Here is a 27,656-nt window from a genome sequence, read left to right as displayed (position 1 = left end):
TACGCCAACGTCCATATTGATAAATCTCAAAGTCACCGTGGTTTTGGGTGTACGCCAGGTGTACGCTGGAAATTTGGTGTACGCACTTTTGATAAATGAGGGCCAATGTCACTATACAAGACTCGAATCATGTTTATAAGGCCAGAGCTGAACACAAACGCATCTAACGTTTGCCCCAAATACTGGTGTTCGACTCTGTCAAAGGCCTTTTCTTGATCAAATGAAATCAGGCAAATTTCAAAACCCAATGAATTGGAGAGGTCCAAAACATCAAGAATTAAAATGATATTGTCAGATATCAACCTATTGGATATACAATCAGTCTGGTCAACATGAATAATATGCTCCATAACTTTTTTCAGTCTCATTGCCAACACCTTTGACAAAAGTTTGTAGTCAGTGCAGAGCAGAGCCACCGGCCACCAGCTCTTGATCACTTGTAAATCCCCTTTTTTGGGGAGAAGAGTGAGGATTGCTCTCCTGCAGCTCAATGGTAAATGTCCTTTACTTAAACTGTCTCTGAGAACAAGCAACAAATCTTAGCCAATCACAGGCCAGAAAACTTTATAAAAGTCCACAGGAAGGCCATCAATGCCTGGAGCTTTACCGCTTTCTAGACTCTGCAACACAGAATGTAGTTCATCAGCAGAGATCGGTGCATCCAACTCTGCATTATCCTCCTCGGAAACCTTAGGTAAACCCTCATAGAAGGACTGCGCCACCTCTGGTCTCTCCATAAACACTGATGAAAGTCATTTTTACACTTTCAAAATTAAAGCTTGTATTTTTAACAAGCAACCTTCAATGATTTCTTCAGTGACACAAGAAATGGGTAAAAAAAATCTCTAGAAAACAGGTTACCAACTCCACCACTGTTACTACTCTTATGACTGAGAACAACTTCCCCATCCCAATCTTTCTTCCATGCAGTTTCATTTTCAACGGTGCTATTTTTCTTGTGAAAAAAATGACATTTAATTTCTTAACTTTAAACAAACTGATAAGGGAAACTCTCTTTGCATCCTCTCTGGCACCATTGATGTTTAAAGAACCCAGCTTTATGTCACACATAGCAAAAGATAATTTGCATTTTAACAAAACAGAGAGGTTAACACAAACAAAGAAAAACAAAAACAAAAGACACTTAACCATCATTAGCTATTTAACTTTTATCATAAATTATCATAAGCCCCTTAGCAAACACCCTAGCAACCGATGTTGCTCTATCTATCTATCTATCTATCTATCTATCTATCTATCTATCTATCTATCTATCTATCTATCTATCTATCAACTTAAAACTACTTCAAACCATACTTTAAACTACTTTTAAACTTCAAACTAATTTAAACTTCAAACTACTTTAAACTTATTCAAACTTTCTGGTCCAAACTTTCTCAAGCCAATTTAAAGTTTGTCTCGACGAACTTTTTAATCTAGGTTATTATTATTATTATTATTATTGAGCATTTTCACATAGGTGAAATAAAACCATTAAATAATTTATCAGATTAATTACTCGGGCTTCTTCCTTTAAATATCACAGTCCAGACACTTTAATTGGAGAGTATAGATTTTCTGTAGCCATCAAAAATACTTCTGTTTGTCATAATCGATGTTCTCACTAAAGCTGATCGTCTGTGGATCAACACCTGGCCTACAGAAGAGCGGACATTTACATGTTTACTTTCCACCTCTGTATATTTCAGATTGTAACCCAGATAGCAATTACATTTGGGCCACATGTGGGTATTATCTGGCACATATGGCCTAGATGTGGCATGGCTGAACAGATATGGGCCAAATCGTAGCCATATTTGTTTTGCCATAACTTTAAAATCTGCGGGAAATGCTGTCTTGGTTCACAACTTATTTTGAGGTATATGGCCCAGATAACAACGAACACATGAGGACCATATGTGGTTGAGCTATGGCACACAGTGAGAAACACCGACTTGTGGTAAACATTTGGCTTATACGTGGAAAAACACAGGAATCCTGAAATCAAGTGCGGCAAACATCCGCCGTTCCACACCTCAGGTTGCTCTGCATCTTCCCTCCTATTGGTGGAGAGACTACGGCGCGAGTTTTTTTTTTTTTTACTACGGCGCGAGTTTGACTGAGACGCTGGGCAGCTGACGCCATTTACTCTGCTTTCCTCACGACTGTGTACATTCAGGTTAGGTAAGTGATGTTTTGGCATTTTAAAGTCATATAAATGAAATATGCAGCATTATTTGTCAATATTGCATGTTATTATGCGTTTAGTTATTCGTTCCATCGAGGAAGGGGTTGAACTAGCTAATATTTTCCTCAGTTTACTGCTATAACTTACAATAAAGTTTAATGTAACTTAACCGTTAACTTAGGCTATAGCAGTTCGCTGGTTTGTCGTTTTAAATTAAGATGTTTTTGTTTATAAATCAACAGCTCACTGTCGTACACAATAAAATAGTATACCGTAGTTTGTCATTGTGTAGTAGCCTATTTGTGAATTAACGTGCAGGTGACGCGGTCCAATGTCGGTGTTACTGTTTGTCAAAAAACCTAAATCCTAATTTGTGTTCACAATCATTCAACTAATCATAATAATATAAAAATGCCAAGAATAAACACATTAATATGTGTGCATTATTGTATGTATCTTTATTTAACTCTGAAATGATATTCAACCAAGACTTTTTCTCATGACTTTTCCCTCTTTAAAATTAAAGTTTTAATGTTAACGTTAGGCTATAATTAGTGTCAAGTCACAATACCAAAATTATGACTTTCGATACAAAACCTGAACATTAACATGAACTAATAATGAACTGCACTTCTACTGCATTTATTAATGTGTTAATGTTAATTTCAACATTTACTAACACATTCAATATAAAAAAATTGTACTTGTTAACTTTAGTATGCACTGTGAACTAACATGAACAAACAATGAATTGCTGTATTTCTGTTAACTATCAATTAATTGAGCAGCCATTCACTGCCATTATAAAGCTTGGAAGAGGCAGGACATTTTTATAATTACTCTGATTTCTAACGATAGAGATTATATACCATGCTATGGTATACTGTCATACCGCCCAGCCCTAATGTGCGGTATGGGTGGGGCAATGACAATAATTTCCATATTAAAATAGAAAATATGGTTTCAGATGGAGTAAGTAATAGTTTATAGTTCATTTTTTAATATAAAAGCACTTTCATTTTAGGGTGGTCTATTTAAATGCATATTTCAACCACTTACACAATGTTTTTTTTTCCTATCAGATTACCTGTCTGGGTCTGGTTGGTGGCTTTGACCTGAATAACACCGTGTGGAGAGTGCTGAAAGCCACTTTTACAACTGTTGCAGCACGTTATGAATTGGAGAGAAGTCAATGGGAAGATTGGTGTCCAACGCCTGGTCGTAAAGGAAGTTGTCATTGGTGAGACCTTTTTTAGAAGTCACTTTTATTTGTATAGCACTTTGCACTATACACAACTTTTCAAAACCGCTTTAGAACATTGTATTTTTATTTCTGTTATCTCAGTATCGAACCAAACAACTTTTTTTTGTCATTACCTGATCACATCCGTGGCTCATTTAAGTGACTGCATTTTTTATTTAGAAGTTTTATGTTTTGTTTTTAAAGAAAGTTATTTTTTATATATTGCGAATCATATCGTTTCAATTATACATTTTAAAGCTGTAATCACAATATAAGATTATCATTCTGTCAAAGTCTCATACCAGCGCATGCCTACAACTATCTGTATTTAGTTCATTATCACTGTGTATTTAAAAGGTTAGTTTACCCAAAAATTAAAATTCTGTTAGTAATTACTCACCCATGTTGTTCCAACCCCCGTAAGACCTTCGTTCATCTTCGGAACACAAATTAAAATTTATATGATGAAATCTGAGAGCTGCCTCACTCCTCCATAGGCTTCTCTGTTATTGAAACTTGCCAGCCCAGAAAGTTAGTAAAGACATTGTTAAAATAGTCCAAGAATACAATGGCTGAACCTTAAGTTTATCAAGTGTCGAAAATAAATTATTTATTTAAAAATTTTCTTATGGGTTTTTTGTGCGCAAAATAAGCTAAAATAAAGACTTTATTCAACGTAGTGTAACAGCACAGCGCTTCTGTGTTGTACGTCAGAACGTAGGCTCACGATTGGCCAGCATCCCACACATGACCAGCGTCGGCCAATAGTGAGTCTACGCTCTGACGTACAACCCAGAAGTTGGAAAAACTTGAGGGTAATTACAGATAGAATTTTCATTTTTGGGTGAACTAACCCTTTATGTTCCTCCTTGCATTCAGTACTTGGCCCATTATTGTTTGCGTGTTTCTGCTTCCAAATTGTCTCGCATCATTGCAGATTGTCTTGAGTTTATTTTGTGTTAGTAAAAACACTTATTTTAGACTCTGTTTTTGGACTATAACATGACATTAATGCTATCTGTGTTGGTGTGTTTTTACATTAGAGTGTGCATGTCTTTTTTTTAAAAAAGAAGCAGAATGCATGCAGTGCTGTAAATTTTAACCGGTTGTTGGTGCAAAAGTATTCTAAAAATTGAAATAATTTGTCATAAGGAATTACGGTATAATTCTTGCCCACATATTGAAAAATACAATTTGCAATTCCTTTTGAAAATTTACTGGAAAAAAACTTTCATACACTGGTAATTCAGAGGTGTTTAATTTGTTAATAATTGCAATTAAAATATTAAAGGATATTTACATTAACGATTTTTTTCTTCATTCTACTGCAGCTCTATCTTCCAGGTTGTATTGCTGCTAACATTATTTAAATTCTTCTTTATTGCAGGTGCAGTCAGGCAGAATCCCCTTACTGGAAAAGGTCAACACATTGCCGATGCCGACCCTCATTGGAGACTTCTCTGCACATCAACACACTTCTCATCAACAACTCTTTACCTTTCAAGTTTGCTTTAACTTTCTCAATTTCTCTTTAAAGTTCTCTTTACCAACTGTGATTTATTTGTATTACTCTCATTAGACTAATTAAACATAACATTAATACACGCTTTGATCGAGTGTTTTGAACTTTGGTGTAAAAAATTAGCTTTGAATGCTATTTATATTATTAATTTGTATTCTTAAATGTTTTCAACTGAATTCTACTTAAAATAAGTACAACTGAGTAGCTGTAATTATGTATTCTTAAATGTTTTCAACTGAATACTACTGTAATTATTAAATTCAACTCTGTTGCTGTAATTATATTTATTTTGATAAATGTTTTCAACTGAATACTACTGTAATTATTATTCAACTTTTGCTGTAATTATATTTATTTTTATGAAATGTTTTCAACTGAATACTACTGTAATTAAGTACAACACTTTAGCTGTAATTATTTAAATGCTTGTCAAAATAAATAGTTTTGAGTACATTTGTTGTTGAGTGTTTAATTTACCTGTGAGTTAATAAGACTTTAAATACTGTCAGCTGCATGTGGGCCACATAAGGGCCGTTAGATTTGAACAGAACTCAACCATACTAAAGTTGCATACCAGGCCCACATATGTCAACGCTTTCTCTTCCTCTCTGTGGTTTTCCTGCAACTTTGACGCACGCAGAAAACAGGCTACGGTGCGTGTCCACCACAGTGGGCCGGTGTTACAATATATTCGGTTCCAATTGGTGGAGCTACCATGAATATTCACGAGACCATATCGTGGGCGGGGCGACCAACAGGCGAGTGGAACAGAAATTATTAGCGTGAGCGCCTCAGATCGCGTTTTGTTTTATGGATTATTTATTTCAAACAGGTAATAAAGTTGAACGAAGTTAAGCGTAAACTATATATTTTATAAGTAATTCATCATTTATGTAGCATGTGTCTCTCAGTACTGTGTTTAGCTGAACTAGTAGCTACAGACCTGATCCTGTAGGAAGCGTTGGAAGACCTACAATAAAGCCATATTTCTCCAAATTTCTCCCAGATTAGTTGTTGTTTACATGCTATGCTATAGAACTGTTCGTTTCTCATGAATGACTGATATTAAGCTTTTTAATTTTGCATGTTTAAATAAATATTTACAATTATATTATTGTGTTTTTATTCTGTCTCCCAAAGTTGTCTGCATATTTTTAAAATAGAATTTAAATTATAGGCTGATAGCTCAAGACAACATACGAACATGGAGTTGCATGCTTTGAATGTTGTTTTACACTCAACTGGAAATCTTTTTGATACCATCATACTTTATCTTTTTTTTTTTTTTTTTTTTTTCACAACCATCATACGTTATCAAAGGTTATCATAAATGTTAAGCTTCAGATGCATTAACAGTTTTTTTTTTTTCTAGCAATGCTTTACAACGTTGGTCAAATTAAGTGAAAATAACCATTAATCATAAAAATTAGGCCTACATCTTATCAGTTTATTAATGTTATCATTCTTATGTAATTTTTTTGTAAACAAGTAGACACAAAAACACACTGGTGTAGTACTAAAAATGAAGGAAAGGTATAGTTATAAATTTATATTTGAAAAATAATATTATAGTAAATATATTTTATTAGTCTTACTGTAGTAATTTTGTCCTTGAGCCCATGGTTTTTCTATTGTCTAACATTCTCATTTTTTACAGATGAATATGAATAAAATATTTAATTTTAAGACACTTTATCTTACTATAAAAGTAATTTCGAGTTAATGAATGAATGCTTTAAAAAAAAACTCAATAGATTTTACACAGAAATATGTTGAGGCAGATGTTTTTGTTTTTCAAATTTAAAGTATTTAGGATAGGTAGATAATTTTATGTATATTATTATAAACATGGTTTCTATGCTCTTCTTTAAATGATAATACTTTTTAAGTATATGTCCATGACCATGACCCACCACACCCGAGAAACTTCTTTTCTGACCTGCAATTAACTATTGTACACAGCTAATTAATAATTGGTTCATTACAGTTTGTGGAACATTCAACATTCAATTGGCTATGGTGATGTTTTAAAAGAATAACGAGTCTCAACCACAATTCAAAAAAATAAAAAATAAAAACCTATACCCATACTTGTTGAATTTGTCATTTTGGCTGTGAATATAGATAGGCCTATATAGTAAATATTTTAAAAAATGTCCTTCTTAGAAGGGCACAGGGCTGCGTTCTCCGATAACGTTGTCTCTTAGCGCGCTACGAAGACTCAAAAGGTACACCTTAACTACAGGTATACCTTTCCTACGTGTGTTCTCCGAACTATACCTTAGGATGTTGCTTAAGGTAAACCTTCTTAAGTTCGACCTTAGCAGGCGCTGTCCATGGTGGAGGCGCTGAATAGGTTGATATCGATGCCTCGATGATCGATTGTGCGCTCTTTCCTTCACAGCGGTATAGGTAAAGTATTGAGAAAACAATGTTCTTTATAAAGAAGCGTTTTAGAAATAGTACAAACTGCATTTATCGGGGCTCATTGAAATATGTACATGCAGAAATAAATATGAGTATGTGTTTATAATTTAGCATGTGTGCAATCCCAAACCCTTACGGCCATAAGTGTGTTAATGTTCTCCACAACGTATGCTGATTATCCACCAGCCATGTAGTTGACATACACTAACTGGCTCCGCGGACGGCGCCGTCTTTGATTTAAAACTATAAAGTTTGTGTAAACTCATCTTTCTTTATAGACTCCTAAGCCTTTTCTGTCAAATGGTTCGCCAGCTGATGTGCCTTAGGATAGTAATTAAAAAAGCTAACAACCATTAGTGTATGGAAACTTTATTAATGAAAACACTTCCATACACTGGGTGTAGGCTATAACAACTTAAGTATTTTATGTGTAAAATTTTAAAGTAAAGTAAAAATGTAATTTTAATACTAAATCAGATTTTATTTTAAATGTTCATATAAAATTTTCTATGTGTAATTAAACTGAGAGCTAAGAGCGCTCCAGACCAACCTTACGAACGTATGACTTACAGAAGGTATACTTAACTAAGAAGGTTTCGGAAACCACGTATTAACGATAAGGTACTTCTTAAGGTACAACTTAAGAACGACGTAGCGTTAAGGTAGTTTCGGAGAACGCACCCCAGAACTTCACAATCAAAGGTGAGTTAAGTAACACTAAGTGATTTCTCTGATATTATCTTCAAAACATACTACTTTTAGATGAGGTCTTATACTATATTATACAGTGAGGTTTTTATTTGCCCTGGGTGCCTTATGGCCTAAAACATAAAAGTGGGCTCTTCCTTGTTTCGAGTGCTGTTCAGTGCACAGAGCATGCCTTCAAGGAACATCTCTAATTTTCATTTTCAACCACAACGTCCTATATAGCCTATGGGAAAATACGTACAGCTCAGTTTAATTTAAGAGCTACATTCATGGAGCAAATCCTAACCCATTATGTAATATAGTAACCACTGTGTCACCAACCTTGGCTGTGACTACTGAGGTCTGAAAAGGGAAATATTACTACAGCAGGAAAGGCAAACAATAAACTACTATCAAGACTACAAACTGCACAAACTAAGTAGCTACAACATTACTTTAGTTGGACCTTGCTTGTATACATCAATACAATTGAAATAATTATCACTTAATTTGACCAACGTTTTAAAGCATTGCTAGAGAAAACAACTGTTAAAGCAACTGAAGCTTAACATTTATGATAAAGTATGACAGTTGTGAATCAAAATTATTTTCAGTTGAGTGTAAAGCAACATTCAAAGCATGCAGCATGCAACTCCAAGTTCTTATGTTGTCTTGAGCTATAATTTAAAAGCTATTTTAATACTATACAGACAACTTTGGGAGACAGAATAAATACACAAGAATATATTTGTAAATATTTATTTAAACATGCAATAATACACATTTAAAAAGCTTAATCTCAGTCATTCATCATGAGAAACGAACAGTTAGGAGTAGTTTAGGACAAAACGCGATCTGAGGCGCTCACGCTAATAATTTCTGTTCCACTTGCCTGTAGTATTGGTCGCCCCCGCCCACGATATGGTCTCGTGAATATTCATGGTAGCTCCACCAATTGGAACCAAATATTTCAGGAACCGAATATATTGTAACACCGGCAGCAGCAGCTCATTTGCATTTAAAGGGATACACACTAAAACAGTGCATTTTTCTGAGCCCCAAAAAATGACAATTTAAACATGTTGTAAAAAATTTTCTGTTGGGTATTTTGAGCTAAAACTTCACATACACACTCTGGGGACATCAGAGACTTATTTTACATCTTGTGAAAAGAGTCATAATAGGTGCCCTTTAAATTATGTTTTATTAACAAAGTTCGGGAGGAGCACGTTCAGATAATTAACACAAGTGGAGAGCACTCAGCAATCAATGGTAAGAGGTATACATTCTGCAGTCTCACCTCAATCCATTGACAGTTTTGCAGCATTTAGCCCCGCAGTACCGTCCTAACATGTCCGCAGGCCCGGGCTGGCCATTGGGAGCACCGGGAGAATTCCCGGTGGCCTGGCGACTAATTTGGCCTGCTGCCAGCCAGCGTTTTTATATATATATATATATTACTACTTTTACCAGAGATCATTTTCGAATTCGTCATTCAATACAATAATTAATAATAATAATAATAATAATAAATAAAATCATGAATCTGTTAGTCTTGACTGGCAAGGCTACGATTCGAATTTACGCCTCAGGCAAACGGTTAAACAGAAAATGCGAGCATCACCCGATGATGGAGAGAAAGCGGCCAGGTGGAGCAGAGAGGGAAAGAACAAAGAAAAAAAAAGCACTCAGAGAACAAGCATCAAAATGTTGCAAAATTACCGACCTGTTCAGGGCTTCAAGTGCAGGTCAGTTTCATCTGTAAATACTGTAATTTTTTCTTCGTTAACTTAGTATTGAACTGCTAGCAAATGAAAGCGGTAGTAAGCCCCTATTACTATATCGTCACTCAAAATACTGTATGCTAAAGGAGATTAATATTATTTAGTGTAAAGTTACATTAGTAATTTAGCAGACAAATATTAACATTTATGTGGTAGCCTACTGGGAGCAGGGAGACAGGAGTGATAGTGCAGACATCAACAAAAAAATAATGCAATATCATTTTATTAGACAATTTAGAAAATTATGTCAGCCCTTTTGTGAGGTTTAAAACTTTTTTCCTTCTTTTTTTTTTATCAAATGAAGGTGGAGACAGTCAACCTAGCACTAGCTGTGGTGCAATGATCACACATCAGATTCAGCCAAGGAGTGAGATGACAGGTAGAAGCAAAATGAGAAAAAAAAATATTTTTTAACATATTGTATGAAATATAGTGCTAAATGTTGGATATTTAAGTAATTTTAAGATAAAAAAAAAATCATAAATATAATACTTTGATTTTTACTAAAATAGATGTAGATTCTGGGCAAACAATTTACAATAAGTTGGTTGTTTTGCACCAAGGTGGAGACAGTTCTGTTTATATGAGGCCAGAAGAAGAAGTGACGGGTGAAGAAGTGACAGGTGAAGAAGAGACAGGTGAAGAAGAGACAGGTACAAGAAAAATACACACACTTTATACATACATACATACATACGTACATACATACTTACATATATATATATATATATATATTTATATTAAAGTTTTAGAACAGGTGTTCTCCTCTTTACTTAGTGTGTGAGGCTGATGATCCTGGTGGAAGGGAAAGACAGAGAGATCTTAGGGAAAATGAAGAGAAGGAAAAGGAAAGTGAGGGTACCGTTCAAGAGAAAGCCTTTAATTATTTTGCACGGCCCCAGCCTAAGGATTTAGACCATTTTTTCCGCTACCATCCACAGCAAAGCCCAAAACAGGCCATTCCTAACATCTTCTACAGCAAAGACAAAATAAACAGGAAGTGGTTGACATATTGTGAAGAGTCACACTCTTTATATTGTTCCATTTGTCTGGCATTTGCCAAACCCTCAGCTAGTGATAGTTCATTTATCAAAGGTGGAATGAGTGCATGGAAGCATGTTCATCAAAGGACTGCTGAGCATGAAGGGAGCAAAATCCTTAGAGAGAGTGCAGAGGCCTATTTTCTCAGGGCAAACAAGGGAGATATAGGTAGTCTACTGACAGAAAAACAGATATCAGCACATCGAGATCAAGTAAGGAAGAAGCGTCAGGTCATGGAATGTGTGATTAATATCATCAAGGTCATTGGTAAGCGTGGCCTTAGTTATCGTGGTGATGAACATGAGAGTGCTTATTCCTTAGAAGACTTGACTTTAGATCATGGACATTTTTTTGAATTAATACTGCTGCTGAGCAAATATGATGCCTATCTGCAAGGACATGTCAGTGAATGCATTGAAAAGAGTAAAAAGCTGTGTGAAGGTGGACGTAAAGGAAGAGGATCCCTTGTGACTTTGCTGTCAAAGACAACAGTACACAAAGTCATTAGTGTTATCAGTCTCTTAATCCAACAAAGCATTGCTGAAGAAGTTAAGGAAGCTGGAATGTATTCAGTACAATTGGACACAACACAAGATTTGACATCGAAGAATCAATGTGCCATTGTATTCAGATATTTGACCAATGTCACCAATGAGAAACGAATTGCAGTAATCGACTGTCAGTCCTCTACTTCTTGTTGTTTTGCTGAAAAAAGTTTTGGAAAAAATTGGCATTAACATCAAGAAACGCATTGGCAACTCAACAGATGGGGCTGCAAATATGCAAGGGCAGTACAAGCGATTTTCTGCACTTCTCAAACAAGAGGCACCAGCACAAGTCCATGTTTGGTGTTATACACATATTCTTAACCTTTTGTTGGCAGAAACAACTGGAATTGTAGTGTCAAGTGCATCACTTTTCTCCCTGCTAAAAGACATTGCCACATTCATACGTGAGTCCTACAAACGCATGAAAGTGTGGGAGGAGGTCAGTGAGGACAGGAGACACAGACGTATTGCTCAAATAGGAGAAACACGGTGGTGGTCCAAAGACCAAGCACTACGCAAAGTTTTTGGACATTTTGGAAATCCTGAGGGGGCACTTTTCATTGACCTTGTTACCACCATGGCGAAGATGGAGAAAGACAATACAATGCAGCCGACTGTGAGAGTGAAAGCCAGAGGTTACATGGAGGCATTACTCAGATATGAACCACTGTCAAAGTACCTTCAGACGAGTGGCATGGACATGGTAATGGGAACTGAAGACAACTTGATGACCGTGCCACAATGGAGACATTGCAAGCAGAGCTGACAAATTTGGCAACACATTGGAAAAGGCTGAAGATGTCTACTTTGGATAGCTATAGTGTAAAGACAGTGAAGGAGCTCTCAGGAGAAGATGCCAACCTTTCAGGTGCTGATGAGGGCTTGGAGTTGGTGAGCACAGTTTGTTCAACTTGCAAAAACTGTGCAATATGTTGCCATATCCTGCTGTCTAAATACAGCCTTCTCACTGATGCCTATCATGTCATTGGACTGGGCTACACATTTTTGTTGACATTGTCTGTGACACAAGTAGCCTGTGAAAGAAACTTCTCCACACTGAAGCTTGTGAAGAACAGACTTAGGACCTCTATTAATCAGGAACACCTTGAGGCCTTCATGTTAATGTCAACAGAGAGGGAGATACTTGTTGGAATTGACATTGACAAGATTATTGATAAAGTTGCTGAGAGCAGCGAAGTCTTACGCAACCTGCTGACCTTCTAAGCAAACATTTTTGTTTAACCTCTCTTCTGCAGTTTATATACATTTAAGAGTGAGAAGTAGAGAGGTAGTAGTAACAGCTTTGGACTTCTAGAGTAAATGCTTGTATAACATTTTGTGCAGACCAATTTGATATTAGGACTGCTTTACTTCTAGGTTGGTTGTTTATGTTTTTATGTTATGGTCATACTGTGAAATAAATGTAATTTAGGGAAAAAAATAGGGTTGTCCGTGTTTTTAAATGTTATTTGGGTGCATGGCCTGGATGGGTGTAGGATTTCCCGGCCTGAAATTGTGTCCCAGTCCGGCCCTGCATGTCCGAATCGAGCAATTCCCGTCCTTTGAATAATCTTTCGTCTTTGAGGAACCTTTGCCACAATCCTCCAGTGTTATCTCGCGGGCGTCAGGCCGGATCACCACCGCGGGCGAAACATCTGCGATCTCCTTCCGCGATTTCTCTACACCGGTCCATCCAATAATTCCCGCCATAGAGAAATGGTCAATAAGGCAATGCCGCCCTCTTCACGTGAAGGAAAGGGTCTTCCTTCTTCATCAGGCCGCCGCAGCAGGTTCAGTCCCTTACAAAAATTAACCTTTTTTTTTTTGTAGTAGTAATACTATGGTTTTTTTGTAGTTACCATGGTTTAACCATGGTTTTTGTATTAAAACCATAGTAACCATAAAATGAACCATGGTTTTTGTAGTAAAGCCATAGTAACTACAAAATGAACCATGGTTTTCAGTGTACTGTTGTTGTTTTTTGTGAGCATGTTTTTGTTCAGTCCAATGTTAATATCTGCTTGTTTGGTGAAAAAAAAAATGTTTTAACAGTGTACGTGTATCTACAAATATTTATGTGAACAATCTGAAGAATTTTCTACAATTTGAACTATTTTAGTATTATGGTAAAGCATACTAAAGTGATTTCATGCCCAACAGTGTAGTTGGTTAGACAAAAATCTGGTGATATGAATGTGTGAAAGTGTGTGCCATTTTGTGGTGAAGTGTGCAACCAATACTACATGTAGTTTTGGTTGCAGTGCTTCATTTTGCAGGGTTCTCAAGTTTTATCAAAAGCTTGGAGTGAGATCACATACGGTTAGGGGAGGAGCCCTAATGGAGGATTTGCACCTGCCCACACTGCCAAAAGAACCAAAACCTGGATCAATGACCATGGTATCACTGTGTAATTACTGTGTGATTTCATGTAATATTCACATTTTCTGGGATTTTGATTTCGTGGGTTTAATAAGCTGTAAGCCATAATCATCAAAATTATAACAAATAAAGGCTTAAAATATCTCACTTTACATGTAATGAGTCTATATAATATATTAGTTTCACCTTGTAACGTAAATGCCTCTGGGTTAATGCGAATTAGCTCAAGGATATAGGGAATTTTAGAAATATTAATAATCATAACTCATGGTCATAATTCATAAATCGCATATGCATTTACTTTATCAATTATAGGAAATGCCTCGTTCTGTAACTGGTTTCGTCATCCGTTATTCGTCCAGCGAATAAATGTAAGACTATCACAGTTAAGAAGAAGTATTCCTGTTTACAAAACTCCAAGAAAGTTTATCTTCTGGCCACGAACATAACCTTTTTGGGTTTATAAATTAAAACTAGGCCTACTCAAGTAGTCTATAATATAGAGCTTTGTAGCTTAGATCTTTTAGATTTCATTGACTTCATAAAAAGTGGGTTTTCAAACACAGAGACAGTTAAAAGTATAAATGGGTTTATTAATAAAATGCTACACACTAGAGATTATAGAAGCTACAAATATAAACGTACGTAAAATGCAAACAATAAAACAAACAAACATTTAAACAAACAAGAAAATATGTGATCAGAATAAAATGAAATGAAAGAAAGAAAGCAAGAAAGAAATAAAGAGATAAGAGATAGAGGGTAACTTAATTCACAGACCTACGAGCTAGACACCAGGAATCAGCTGTTAGAGAGATCAAAAGATACTTGCAAGTCTGTTCTCTGTTCGGGTGAGGCTGAGACAGGAAGGAAGCGCGGACGGTGTCCTGTTTCTGCTGCGTCTTCTGGTGTCGCGGGAAGCTTGAAAGGCTCACTGAATGTAACGTTACCGAGAAAGTTCAGATCGTTTCCCTTTTGGAGGGGAAAGGCACGTATGAGCTTAGTTGCAAAGAACGGCAGCTACGACTCAAACATGTGTTGGTCCGAGGAGAAGGCCTGAGCCTTTTTAGATGTTTCTTGAAGCCGGGGAGAAGAGGAGGAGGTCAGAGCGATCGATGAGAGAAGAGAGCCATCGATGAGAGAAGAGAGCCATCGATGAGAGAAGAGAGAGAGATGAGAGAAGAGAGCCATCGATGAGAGAAGAGAGAGAGATGAGAGAAGAGAGAGAGAGGAAACTGAAGGTTTGGACTTTTATCAGTGTCCCAAGTACCGTCCCCTTCTTCGTGGAGGACGAATCAGATGTCGAGATTTTTCCTAGCGGGAAGATCCCTTTGTTCGTCTGGAACAGTCTCCTGGCTCGGGTTACAGTGTCGATTGGCTTAAGCCTTTCGGTTCCAGAAATATGAAGTGTGTAAACAATGTATATTACTGCATTCTGCTATTGGAATTCGACTCTGTTAGATTGAGAGAATTTCAGAGATATCAAACGCATCACATGAAGGTTGTAGAAATGCAACGTTACAGGAGATATGCAGAATTACACACATTTAAAGTTGTGATTACCACATGACAAAATCATAGACACCCCAATATGACATGGTCATAACAAAAGGCACCTCAGAAATATATCAACATTTTGGTAATGTCTTATGTGGGAAAGTCAATGAAAAATCTGTGTGTGTGTGGTGCGTTTGGGATGTGACTTGCTTGGAATGTTTGCCTTTTCCTGGGTCGTAAAGTTTTATGGTCTGGGGTAGGGTTACAAAACCATGATTCTATTTGAGACCCTAAATTGGGAGAAACATTCTTTCGATAAACACTTAGAATTCAAAATTACACATTAGAAAACTAAACCTCTATTATAAGGTAAAACTAATCACACATGCATATAGGAATGTACATACATTAGAAAATAAAATAAAGATATTTCTCTTATTCTCAGTTATACACAAAGGGTGTTTGTGTGTGTGTGTGGAATGTCACGAGGCTGTAAAGTCGGGGGATACCAGTCACATTGCCCCGTGGGGAAATTATTAACCAGCGCTGTCTTCCTAAGGACAAAGACGATGTGTTCGCCATCACATGATTCACTTAATTTGAAAAGCAGATGCCATTGTTGCTACAACCTGTTAAGTTGAATTCTTGAAATAAATCAACTTTTTGATGATATTCTAATTTTATGACCAGCACCTGTGTATATGTGTATATATATATATATATATATATATATATATATATATATATATATATATATATACATATATATAGTGAGGAAAATAAGTATTTGAACACCCTGCTATTTTGCAAGTTCTCCCACTTGGAAATCATGGAGGGGTCTGAAATTGTCATCGTAGGTGCATGTCCACTGTGAGAGACATAATTAACTATTTATTTGTATGATACAGCTGCAAATAAGTATTTGAACACTGTCTATCAGCTAGAATTCTGACCATCAAAGACCTGTTAGTCTGCCTTTAAAATGTCCACCTCCACTCCATTTATTATCCTAAATTAGATGCACCTGTTTGAGGTCGTTAGCTGCATAAAGACACCTGTCCACCCCATACAATCAGTAAGAATCCAACTACTAACATGGCCAAGACTAAAGAGCTGTCCAAAGACACTAGAGACAAAATTGTACACCTCCACAAGGCTGGAAAAGGCTACGGGGAAATTGCCAAGCAGCTTGGTGAAAAAAGGTCCACTGTTGGAGCAATCATTAGAAAATGGAAGAAGCTAAACATGACTGTCAATCTCCCTCGGACTGGGGCTCCATGCAAGATCTCACCTCGTGGGGTCTCAATGATCCTAAGAAAGGTGAGAAATCAGCCCAGAACTACACGGGAGGAGCTGGTCAATGACCTGAAAAAAGCTGGGACCACCGTTTCCAAGGTTACTGTTGGTAATACACTAAGACGTCATGGTTTGAAATCATGCATGGCACGGAAGGTTCCCCTGCTTAAACCAGCACATGTCAAGGCCCGTCTTAAGTTTGCCAATGACCATTTGGATGATCCAGAGGAATCATGGGAGAAAGTCATGTGGTCAGATGAGACCAAAATAGAACTTTTTGGTCATAATTCCACTAAACGTGTTTGGAGGAAGAAGAATGATGAGTACCATCCCAAGAACACCATCCCTACTGTGAAGCATGGGGGTGGTAGCATCATGCTTTGGGGGTGTTTTTCTGCACATGGGACAGGGCGACTGCACTGTATTAAGGAGAGGATGACCGGAGCCATGTATTGCGAGATTTTGGGGAACAACCTCCTTCCCTCAGTTAGAGCATTGAAGATGGGTCGAGGCTGGGTCTTCCAACATGACAATGACCCGAAGCACACAGACAGGATAACCAAGGAGTGGCTCTGTAAGAAGCATATCAAGGTTCTGGCGTGGCCTAGCCAGTCTCCAGACCTAAACCCAATAGAGAATCTTTGGAGGGAGCTCAAACTCCGTGTTTCTCAGCGACAGCCCAGAAACCTGACTGATCTAGAGAAGATCTGTGTGGAGGAGTGGGCCAAAATCCCTCCTGCAGTGTGTGCAAACCTGGTGAAAAACTACAGGAAACGTTTGACCTCTGTAAATGCAAACAAAGGCTACTGTACCAAATATTAACATTGATTTTCTCAGGTGTTCAAATACTTATTTGCAGCTGTATCATACAAATAAATAGTTAAAAAATCATACATTGTGATTTCTGGATTTTTTTTTTAGATTATGTCTCTCACAGTGGACATGCACCTACGATGACAATTTCAGACCCCTCCATGATTTCTAAGTGGGAGAACTTGCAAAATAGCAGGGTGTTCAAATACTTATTTTCCTCACTGTATATTATATATATATATATATATATATATATATATATATATATACAGTATATATTTAGGGCTTGCATAGACTAGTCGAGTAGTCGATAGATCGACTACTTCAACCACTAGTCGACGCTGTCGGAAACAATCGACTACTCGAGCTCCATTAACCATAAATTAATTAAAAATGGCGAACGTCACCAACAGACACCACACGTCAGATGTGTGGAAGTATTTCATCAAGGATGACAAAAATATTGTAATTGGCCAACTCTGCAAGAGGCCGTTCACATATTGCGTCTAAAAACGTGTGGAAAGTGCGCGCGGCCGTGCCGCTGTCCTACAAGCGCTTGCGCTCCCGTGGCGTCTGTCGTCGCTATGCAACCAAACTGCGCTCTCCATGATCATTCAGCAAAGGATTAATTTATTTCTAGCCCTTGCATTAGCTTTACTACTAGATATATTTCTGGAGAAGAGAAGGAAAAACCCGCCTGGAAAAACTAGCGCACCATGTTGCTTTCATTATGAGCGCGCTCACCGCGCGCCTACATTTATTTTGAAATAACGACCTTGAGCGCGGAAAAGACGCGATATGTAAACGACCCCCAGAAGCAGACGTCTGAAATGAAAGGCAAGAACGGCTATTTATTTGGCTTTAGACTGTTACATGAAAATTTAAAAATGAAATGTCATAATTATAATGTTTTGAGAGTTTACTTATGTAATTGTTGCATTAGGCTATGAATTAATAAATGTTTATTGATAAGATCTAGCTATTTCATGTCTTTTCATTTACAGTAACATGAACGACGTGTAGTCGAGTAACTCGAGTATTGTTTTGATAAGAAATCGACTAGCAGAATTCAGTAGTCGTGCAACCCCTAATATATATATAATCTGTCCCAGCCACGCTCACGATTAAAATCAAGATGGGACCGTGCTTTCGCTGTTGTCGGTCCTAGGCTGTGGAATAGCCTCCCTGTCTCCTTGAGATCGCTATCCTCTTTATATGAGTTTAAACTCAAATTAAAGATGTATCTTTTGGAGCGTGCATTTCTCTAAATTTAAATCTATGTTTTTTTTTTGTAGTCTGAATGATATTTTTATTCTTCAATCTTCTTGGATTTATGTTATGTGAAGCACACGTGGTCAACTTCTATTGTGTTTACTTGTGCTATATAAATAAAGGAAAGAAAGATATATGTATATGTATATATATATATATATACACTGTAAAAAATTGAGTAAAATTTACTTGAAAAAAGCTTGCTAACAATTTTCACTCAGAAAAGGCTAGTAAATTTACAAATATTTATTAGTAGCTTTAATTAGAAATTAATAAGTTAAGTTTACTTGGATTTTCCAAGTAAATTTTATTGACTCTTTGTAATTTTTACTTAAGGCTTATAAATCTTATGATTTTTGATTTTTTTTTTTTTTACATAAGAGTCATAGTTATCTTTAGTTGTCCTTCCTGAGTAACCTTTACTTTGAATATTATGTAAACATTACTTAACATTAGTAATACATCAATTATATTTTCAATAAAAAAAAAAAAAACTGACAGACATTTTCCTTGAGTTTTATTTTAATTAAATTCTTGAAAAACAAATGCACAAAAATGAATGGACACATTCATTAAGATGAACTGCTGTTGGCCAAAAACATGGCCAAAATGGTTCAGCATCTTTATACTATCACAGATATTTCAATGTGTTATTTTTTGTGTAGGCTATAACAGACCAAACACTTTACGTGAGATGCTTAACTGATCTTACATACAACACTGTTATAAAACAAATAAAACTCTGCTTCTGTTTTCTTTAGCAGCACTGCATTACAATGTTTCTGTTTAACAGTACAAACTTTGCTCTAATTTAAATTACACAACCTTTTTAGAGCATTCTCACTTGCTGAACAAATTAGCAAATACAAAAAAAAAAAAAAGTCAACCAAAATGGCCAACTAGCAGGCTTATATTAGTAGCTTTCTATCCAAAGAGCTAACTTTGAGAAAATTTTAACAGGGGACACCTGTGAACAATGAACAGACGATTAACCAATGACAAGACACATGGCAGGATCACATGACAAACAGGGAAATCACATGACAGACATGAAACATGATATGAACAAAACCAAGACGAGACCAAATCGTGACAGCCAACCACACACGCAAACACACAGACACACATCATGCTATACACTGTAAAAAATGATCATGATTTTAACAGTAAAAGACTGTAAAAATGCTACAGTGAAAAAATGTTAATTGGTTAACAGAAAGTTTCCTTACTATATACGGTAAATAACTGTGATAGATCTAACGGTACATTTAATGTAATTTTACTGTAAAATACCGTTACATTTACAGTTTTTGGAAGTAAAAACGAACAAGTGATTGTATAATTTACAGTGAAAAAATGTAAGTTGACATTCCCACAATTCCCTCGTGACACTTCACATTTGATGTATTTTTGTTGAAATAACTATGTTTCGTCATAGTTTTCTTAGTTTTTTATAATCAGTTATGCACATTAGGGTTTTATGTTACATTTAATGTTGTTAAATTAATGTTTATTGTATTTTTAAAATTTCATGTGTGTTACCATGATGGTGTTTAATGTTTGTGTGAATGACACTGTGCACCTTCTACTTATTAATATTAACTTTCTTGTGGAAGAACTACTTGTGATGGGCTTTGATTAATCATGTGACTCTCATTACTGCTGTGATTGTTGGTTTGTCAGTGTAAAACTATGGTACAAAACAGATATTAATACTTCAACATAATGTTGAATTCACATGTTTAAAATGTTAAATTTACATGTTACTCCATAAGTATGTTTAGGGTTTGATGTGATTTTTACAGTATTGTTCTGGTAACCACAGCTGCCAGTTTTTTTCCGTAAAAACAACGGGATTTTTTTTATAGTGTACTAATGAAATTAAAATATTTAATTGTTTTAAATGAATGAAATATGAGTTCCAAAAGTTAGAATTACCTACATAAATTACCATCAAGCCAGCAAAAGAAGAACTAAGGTTTACCTCAGATTCACAAAAAAGAGCTGGCCATCTCTCCATGAAATCTTTGACAGCAGGGCAGTGATTAATGATTTATAATCTTCGATAGGAAAAAGTCTTCTCCATTATCTCACCAATGACCTTTTTGTTGTTGTAAGAACTGATTTTCCTGTTAAAACAAAATACTGCAATAAAGCAGTAAAATGCACCCTGGACAGAAGATAGCAAAGACAGAGCACAGGCCATCGCCTGTCCAAACTGTCCTTCTTCCTTATCTCTGCATCCCCCTCTCCCTCCCCCTCTCCCTCCTCTTCTCCCTCCCCCTCTCCCTCCTCAAGGCACTGAAAGTACATTAAGAATGTCTATATATCACATATGATGTATCTTGTGAATATGTTGGTTTTCCTTTTCATGTTTGGTGTCATTTTAAAGGGCACAGTGCGATTGGTAAAATGGTCTTAATTTCATTGCAGTCATTGGTTTAATGAAAAAGATTGGGAACTTGGAGAATCCTGTATCTCCTTTCTGGCTGATATCTCTTTACATCTCCTGAAACCAGGTGCTACCCCCCTGGGGTACATGGATTGGCCCAAACAACTCTAAACAACATTTGTTTAACCCCCTTCTGTTCTGATCTGGTATTTAAGGTGAGGGAACAGAGAAACCTTTGGGAATCTTTTACCAGGAGAATCTCCCACACAGTAATGCATGTCAGTATTTTCCTGTTGGAAAGCCCTGACACATTACTGTGTGTCTCTGTCAGGAAAACATTACTTACTTTTAGAGTCATCTTTGAGTAAATGATGTCATATATTTTTTGAATTGGCTTTTAATAATTTACTTCTGTAATTGGCATGATATATTTTTACCGGACAAATAAATGATAACCTTGATTTATTCTGAATTCTTCTAAAATCATTATTTCCAGTAGATTAATGTGTAGTCTGGTGTTTCCGCAAAACTTTGTCCAGAATAGATCAAACTGGAGGCACTTTGAATGGACCATGGGGCACATCTTAGGAAAACCTCCTGATTTCTGACTGTTCCCTGACTTAGCATGTTGTACGCTGCAAATATTATAAAAAATTACGCCTATGGGTCTGTAGTGCGCGACTGCATAGGGTAAAATACTTGCACTGCACCCTCTGACTATTTCAGGACTGGCTAGTTTGTGATCGTGAGCGCGCAGTCGCGACGTGACGTCTCAAAGCGACACTAGGTCCGTAATGAACGAATAATTGAAAGTATGGGATAATCAGAATTATCAAAGATCTAAATTAATTCATAATCAATGTTTATGATTATTTTCTAATCAGAAATACAATCTAAATTTGATTATCATTTGAAATTGGAGTCAGATTACGCATAGAGCTAAAGTAATACTAAAACTAAGTTCCAATAAATTAAGTGAACTTCACTGGAGCGCTGAAAAGGCATACACGCTTTAAACCTTCGCCAGGCCGTTGGATTCCGTCGTTGGGCCAATGGATGGTCCTTACATTGTTTTTCTTCTGAATTTCTTTAAGAAGATCAACTCTCTCCTGCTCTAAAGTTTCCTCGGTTTCCCCAAATGGAAATGGGGGCAAGTAGTTTACTTCAGCCTTCCTGGGTCTTTTCATGCCTTTGGGGCAAGACTTTTCATTTGTCTTCTTTCTTTTCAAAGAGTTGACCTCCAGCTCTGGACAGGAAAGCTGACTGCCTCTTAATTTTGCTCAATAATTGCCCATCTTATATTTAATCCTCTGTTGCCACCCATACTGTCCATTAAAGGACCCTGGCTCTTTGAGGCATGGGTACTTTTCAATCAACATCTCTACTACATTCATAATCTGGACACTTGTTGGGTACGCAGTGTAACGAAATATTGTCTCTGCTAATGTCTCAAGGACACTTCTTGTTACTCTTGGATTGCTCAAGAGGGTGCAATCCTTTTGGTAGGCTTTGTTTCCTTCTGAAAGCAAGAGCTCTGTATCAAATGAGAAAGTTGGTATTTTAAACTCTGCTGGCCATCCTTGAGAACGGCATGATGTGGAACTCTCAGATGAAGATAGCTGAACAGTGCTTTGAGAACCACTGGATCTGGAGTCTAAAGAAAGGAATGATGTCTCACTGTCAGAAGGACATAGCCCAACGGTATCCTGAGAACTGCATGACATGGCGTCAGACTCATTTCGTAGGATTGGTTCTTCCACAGCACTCAGATTCAGGGTGATGGGTTCAGTTTGTACTACTTTTAAAGTACATTTATCCTGTACATCATCTATTGCGCTCAAGGTGCAAAACTGGCCCCCAAAATCCATGTCTTCATACACCAAATTAAAGCAGTCTGGAATATTAAATGTTTCTTTGATTACATGTTTAAGGTCCTGAAGGGTACTGGGATGCCTGAGGGCAGAACCAATTTACGAATGTCATTCTCTTCAAAAACAATTCGCAGCTTTGCTGGGGTACACATCTGCAACAGAAAAAACAACAACAATTAAAACAATTCATCCTAATTAAAAATGTGTACACTACAGCATTAACTTCGATAATCATTGACCTAAAACGAGGGGCAAATATAGTGCTTTAAGGTAGTCAGTCGTCTTCCTGCAACAGTGTAAGCAGCCAGGGGATAGTAGTCAACCATTTCTTTTTGCTCAAGTAACTGAATGTTGGCTGTGTGTTCCAACTCATAGCTCCTAAGGTGCTCATTGTACCATGTGCTTAGTAGTCTAACAACAAAGACCAGTTCACTGCAAACCAAGATAGACTGTAACACCTCACAAAAGTCTGGCAAGTCAGCAGTGAAACCATGACATAGCAACATTCCAGGTTTATAGTTGGTGCCTAATAAGCACACATTATTTGCATAGTGTACCATTGTGACACGTGGATACCTATGTTGCACCAAATCTTTTATGTCATCCTTTAGGACGTCCACAGAGACTTGTGAAGTTGTTGTTACCGAAAGTGATGACTTGATCACATTTGGTTCGTGGAGATGCAATTCAATCATGAGCTGGTGTTTTTTTGCAAGGGACATCAGTATGTTCCTGAAACAGCCTGTTTGTCTGACAGCTTTTTTGAAAAAGCCATGTTTAGCTTCAAATCTCATGGTCCATAAGGCTGCCAGAGGACCAAATTCCTGAATGAGTTCAGGTGGTGCTCGATAAAGTGGTGTTTGGGAAGAAGCTTTTCTTGAGGAAAAACTTCCCGAAATCTGTGTCGGTGCTCAGAAATCAAAGAGTCAAGGTAGCAAATGCTCTGCTCTGTATGAACTGGAGCCATCGCAAGTTCCACAATGTCTTTTAAGGTCATTAACATCTGCCACACTTCATCATCCTCAGGTACTTTCAAGCCTATCATGAGAGGCAACAGACACCAATTTGCATGTGCATTACCTCCTACAGATCTTTTGGTAGCAAAATGAGCAGGAATCAAATGTGGACGATTTGTTTGGTCACTCCACTTATAAGGGAACTGTCGAATGCAATTATTGAGCTCCTCAAGAGAAAAATATTTCTTCTTGATCAAGGCTTGAAATGACAATGCCAGTTCCACTGGAACAACACCTTCAAGAAGGTCATGTAATACATCTGGTGGGTAACCAGATATTACATGAAAATGATGAAGTTTTTCTGACAGTGCACACTGTTTTTTCACACCATAGCAAGGAGTGGGAGTAGGACTTGACAAAACTGTCTCAACATGCAGAGTGTGCTGCTCTTTATCTCTCCTCTGAAAAAGTCCAGATCTTACTTCTGTGGTCTGAAACTGTGACCTGTCTGCAAGACAAAATCGACAAACATGAGATCCAGAGAAGTTTTCAACGAATCCTCCCACAGAATGGGCTCCCAAATTATCAGCCAACACACACACCAATTCAGAAGATGTAAACAGCACTGGTTCAGAAGAACTTCCAGTTTCAGTTTTTTTTTTTTTACATTTGTAACCGAATGAAAATTTTACAGAAATATCTTTAAGATTTAATTATGTATTTAAAATTTTAAAATATGAAACCATATGAATATGAAGTGCTGCTAGACCAGTGTTTACATCTTTCGAAGTGAAATATATATATTTATACCATGTATGTGTGTGTAGTTGTACATGTGTGTGTAGCCCTATATCTATTGACATCTGTGTCATACTGCAAGGTTAATCAGTGTTGTAGGCTGTAAGAATTATTGCCAACTTACCTTGCATGGAGCTTGAATAGTGAGTGCAATCTGTGGAACATATTAGAAATGTTAATGTCAGAAATATATGTTTTACCAATTTTGAATAAATATACTGATCTTGTTGATTTGAAATATGAACAGTTAATTTATTTTGGAACAACTGCATTCAAGTAGCCTAAGCATCAAAAATAAATGTTCAAGTATAGACAATATTGTTAATTGTATAGGTTATATAATTGTATCTCTTTTTAACTTGATTAATATGCATCAAATGCTTATCTATTTTATCGATAAAACAAAACAGTGTATTTGATGTGGATTAATGGGGGATTAGCAGTTTTCTCCGTCACGTTTAAAGTTAATAGCCCACCCATGCTGGGCTCGGGTGTCATTCCAGGCTCGTAACGTTAAATATGACTTCCGAGGCTGTAGGCCTAAATTACATGTCCAATTTTTAATTGAAACTTTTATTTATAATTCAGATAACACGCAAGGTCACAATTATTTATTCACACAGATGAATTTATTTTTTGTTAATAGGCTATCTTCATTACCCTGAGATATAATTAAACAAAGTATTAAACAAGTTAAATTAAACAAGTAGCCTAGTCAAAACACATCTAACAGAACAATGATTATATTTTACATTGTGTTCTTATTTTTTTTAATTAACGAAATGTCAATTTTCGTCTTTATAACAGAAGATACAATACAAAAATCTTCAAGATAGCCTACAATCTTCAAATGTATAACGGATTGTCACCTTATAAACAGTCCTTTGTGTGGTGGAATATGCAATGATAGGCTATGTTGAAATATATGGTTAGCATCTTATTTTAAACTTTATTTTATTAGTTCATTAACTATGCCAACTCAACTAATGCAATGTAAAGAGCTGGATACTAATTACTAATTAAATAATGTCAACTATTAAATGTAGGCTATTGATAAGAGTTGCCATAGACTAAAGATTTTTTCTAGTAGTCATTCATTTAATTAAGCAATTATCGCACGTTTATATTTAATCCTTGGTATAGGCTATAGCATATTATGCGCTCAAGCGCATAGGCTACATATTGCCGCAAAAGTAGGCTAATGGTAATAAATTTGTCTGAAAAAATAACGAAGCATTTTAATTGTTTATTAATAAACTGGTGTTTTCTAAATCAGTGTCGACTGAAAACATCTCCATACATATCCGCTGTAAAGTAGATGCACCTTTCATCGGACAGGATAACAGATACTATCATCAGATAGTAGCCTACCGTACGTATTTGCTTTCAATTGGATTTTTTTTTCGTTATTGAACATTTCAAGCTTTATAGATACATTTCTCTTGTCTGTGAGGCTAGTGATGCGCTGTTTTTTCAGTTCATTTTTGAGACGCGCCCCAATTCACAGAGATCATGAAAGCGCGTCCTGTTTCTTTTATTTTACAAAAGCACAACGTGTTCTTGTTGTTGTGAGTTTACACAAATAAAAGTAGTTGCGACTAATGTATTATTGTTTTCTGTATGACCAGAAATGGAGTATTTTATGTTGTTACCGCACTGTTAGGAAAATGCGAGTGATGGCACCGGCGCCTGCAGTGCGCGCTCCGCACTCTGCATAAACACTTGGATATGTGCTTAATAATAGGTAGGGCGAGCGGCCATGCCAGACGGACAAGTCCTCTTCATGTTTAACAAATTAAATCATGAATTTTCTACGGCGAGTAAGCGCTGTACCAGTGTGCGCTGGGCGGCTGAAACACAACACTAGAAAGCTGGTGTTTTTCTTTAAATAAATTCGTTTAGGCTTTAAAATAAATATTGTCACAATAATTTGTTTATTTTATAGGCTATTTATATTTTTCCTTTTTTGTTTTGCATTGAATAGCCTACCATTTAAAGGATTTGTTGTGCACCGCAATGCCATCATCCCATAGAAAGACACGTTAAGATTTTTCTTTAATAAAGGGTTTCTATGGGAGGAAAACGCTTAACGTGTAATTAAATGCGTTGCGTTCATATTCTGGACTCATCTGACTCATCTTTTCTGTAGTGTGGTTTATTAATAAGGTGTGTACAGAATTTGATATTTTAACATGTCCATTGGGGGCTATCAGCTTTTTGAACGTAGATGTATGATAGACATAATAGGATTAGGCTATATCAATTTTATGTGGATAAAGACATATTTTGTACATAAAATAATGTACAAAATAATAAGGAAATAATATGTGGCAGCAATGTGGCACCGTAGCTTACTCTGACGACGAAATAGTGAGGTAACAGCGCTGGAGCAGATCATGACTAGCAGTCACTCCTTCCAGGTATGTTTATGCATTTCTGAAAACAAATTATGAAGCTACTTTCCCGTCATATTTTATTAAATCTATTATTGAAGCCTTTACATTTATGTCCTTTCACTTTCAAGTCATAATATAATTTTAGTTAATGTTGACACAAATTAAATTACTGTTCCAGGAAGATATCACCATACTTTATCCAAATAATGCTCACTAACTATTCCACCACACAAAGGACTGTTTATAAGGTGACAATCCGTTATACATTTGAAGATTGTAGGCTATCTTGAAGATTGTATCTTCTGTTATAAAGACGAAAATTGACATTTCGTTAATTAAAAATAATAATAAGAACACAATGTAAAAAATAAACATTGTTCTGTTAGATGTGTTTTGACTAGGTTACTTGTTTAATTTAACTTGTTTAATACTTTGTTTAATTATATCTCTGGGTAATGAAGATAGCCTATTAACAAAAAATAAATCTTATATATATATATATATATATATATATATATATATATATATATATATATATATGTGTAT

General features: G+C 36.3%; 1 long non-coding RNA gene across 1 annotated transcript; it reads left to right on the top strand.

Moving 5' to 3' along the window:
- Positions 1–1,718: 1,718 nt before the first annotated feature.
- On the top strand, positions 1,719–5,447 carry LOC311081708. Its single transcript, XR_014605980.1, has 3 exons — positions 1,719–2,184; positions 3,271–3,428; positions 4,819–5,447. It is a non-coding gene; the product is annotated as an uncharacterized lncRNA (long non-coding RNA).
- The last annotated feature ends 22,209 nt before the right edge of the window (positions 5,448–27,656 follow it).

Source organism: Abramis brama, assembly GCF_963993115.1.
Source record: "Abramis brama genome assembly, chromosome: 4".
In the NCBI taxonomy this organism is placed as follows: domain Eukaryota; kingdom Metazoa; phylum Chordata; class Actinopteri; order Cypriniformes; family Leuciscidae; genus Abramis; species Abramis brama.
The sequence above is the reverse complement of the archived record's forward strand: the minus strand, read 5'-3'. Positions and strand labels throughout refer to the sequence as shown.